Source organism: Sprattus sprattus, assembly GCF_963457725.1.
Source record: "Sprattus sprattus genome assembly, chromosome: 6".
Lineage (NCBI taxonomy): Eukaryota > Metazoa > Chordata > Actinopteri > Clupeiformes > Clupeidae > Sprattus > Sprattus sprattus.
The window spans coordinates 23,798,422-23,800,780 of NC_137925.1; the positions used below are offsets into that span (position 1 = coordinate 23,798,422).

At 53.2% G+C, this 2,359-nt stretch overlaps 1 protein-coding gene across 1 annotated transcript in view; it reads left to right on the plus strand.

The window, feature by feature from the left end:
* Positions 1–790: 790 nt before the first annotated feature.
* inppl1b (inositol polyphosphate phosphatase-like 1b) overlaps positions 791–2,359 on the plus strand; it is a 28,948-nt gene continuing 27,379 nt past the window's right edge. Inside the window, exon 1 of the mRNA XM_080841095.1 lies at positions 791–2,359. This exon is cut by the window's right edge and continues 144 nt beyond it. The gene's annotated coding sequence lies outside the window, so the exon portion shown is untranslated.

The following is a 2,359-nucleotide window of genomic DNA, read 5'->3' on the forward strand; positions in this document are numbered from 1 at the left end:
CGGCGGGCAAGAAGGCTGGGGGGGTGGGGCAATACGTAGCTTGCAGCCACACAATGAGTGAAATGTCAGAGGTTGAGGGGTCTAGTGTATTTACGTCTGTGTGTGAGGGTGTGTTTGCTGAGTCGTGTTAAGGCAACATGGCTAAGTCAAAGCCAGGCCAGCCGCAGAGCAACAGAACTAAGGTTGAGGGTCTAGTGATTTACGTGTGTGTGTGTGTGTGTGTGTGCGTGTGCGTGTGCGTGTGCGTGTGCGTGTGCGTGTGCGTGTGTGTGCTGAGTCGTGTGAGGCAACATGGCCAAGTCAAAGCCAGGCCAGCCGCAGAGCATCAGAACTTTCTGAAGAGAGAAAAGAAAAGAAGGGAATAAGTAGGAGGAGGAGGCGGGGTGTGTGGGAGGACAAAACAGAGACGTAAAAAGTGGGGGGCATGATCAAATCCATATGGAGGAGGTCGCTCCACTCACTTTTCAGAGAGAGAGAGAGAGAGTGTGTGTGAGAGAGAGAGAGAGAGAGATAGAGAGAGAGAGAGAGAGAGGCCAACCAGTGAGGTGAGAGCAAAAAGAGCCAAGCAAGCACAAGAGAAAACCACTGGCAAGTAAGTGGGAAGGAAAGAGAGAGAGTAGGAGAGAAGGAATGTTCCATCTGCACTTGCAACAGTGTGTATGTCTGCGAGTGAATCTTCAGTCTTTGTGTCTGAGAGCGAATCTTCAGTGTGTTTGTCTTCGAGCGAATCTTCAGTGTTTGTGTCTGCGAGCGGATCTTCAGTGTTTGTGTCTGCGAGCGAATGTTCAGTGTGCGTGTCTGCGAGAGAATCTTCAGCGTGTGTGAACCTCAGGCAGACTGGCTGGAGGAGAGGGAGCACTAGGGCCCCACTGACAGTCCTGATGAAGCAGTGAAGTCACCAAGAGGAATTTCGTCCGCCGGCTCGCCTTATTTTCTAGCCCTCCCACTTCCCAGCTCACTCTCCTTTCCTCTCTTCCTCTCTCTCTCTCATTCTCTCCCTCCCTCTCTCTCTCAATCTCTGTATTTCTTTAACTCACTCTCTTTGCCTCTCTCCCTCCCTCTCTCTCTCTCTCTCTGTCTTTCTTTCTCTGTATTTCTTTAACACACACTCGCTCGTCATTTCCCCTCTCTCTCTCTCTCTCTCACACACCCTCTCTTTCTCTCTCGGTCTCTGTCTCGAACATCTGGAGCGACGAGTCACTTCCTCTGTTTTTCCCGTAGCTTTTCAAGGCCAGTCAACCGAGGTAGTCATGCTTCACCATGACGACACTCTGACGACGGGAGGGATGTCACGCTGAAGGGGACGAGGCTGTCTTCGAACCGCATCGCAAAACCTCGAAACCCCCCACCATCACCATCACCATCAACATCACCACCCCTGGGATCATCCAGCCCTTTTTGGGAGAGTGGCTTTGCCGTGAACAGCAGTCATCAACTGAACCCTGAGAGGGGCAGTTTGGATGTGTGTGTGTGTGTGTGGGGGGGAGGCGGGTGTTCCCTTTCAGCGCTGAAGGCCAAGTGACTGGAAAAGCATTTGAATTCTGTGGTTTTTGTTCTCGGCTCCACCGCTCTGCTTCGTGCCACTGGAGTCTACAACCGGAGGTGCTTCTGCTCTCTGGTCTCGCTCGACGTGCTCAGTTCCTTTTTTCTCGACATCACTTTGCATGTTCCCTTGGGGGGTGGGGGTGGCGGCTGTGCCTGGGGACAATAAGTGCTTTTGTCTGTCTGTGTGTGTGTGGCTCAAGGCACTGTGACTGTCGTTAGAGGTGCTTGTGACTGTCGTTAGAGGTGCTTGTGACTGTCCTTAGGGGGTGCTTGTGACCGTCCTTAGGGGTGGTGTTTTGGCCTCCCTTCACAATGAGCTGCCCGCGGGCCACATCTGCTGGTCTCCGCGTGTGTCCCGGATCCCAGATGACCTGAGGGGCCAACACCACCTCTCATCCCTTCCTTCCTTCCTCCAGACCCGACCTCTGCTGGATGCCTCCGGTGCCCATGCAAATACATGTGTGTAGGCGGGAGGAGACCTTCTACAGTTCGCCCTGCAGGACCTGAGAATGCCTGCAGCGAGTTTCAGCAAGGCTCTTTTTTTTACTCTTCTGTCTGCTTTGATGAAGTTGTGATGAGGAAACTGTTCTCTCTCTAACACATGCTCGCACACAGAGGCATACAGGTGTCCGCATACAGTGGGCAGTGAGACCATGAGAGAGGTGTGTGTGGACGGACCGTGTGTGACGACGCGTATGTTCCTGATCATTCTTTCGCACTCTTGGATTACCCTGCTGGACTGCGACTGGTCGGACCAGTGCCTTCAGGGAGACAAAACAGACCTGGGCGTGTGGCGGAACATATCCCGGTGTTG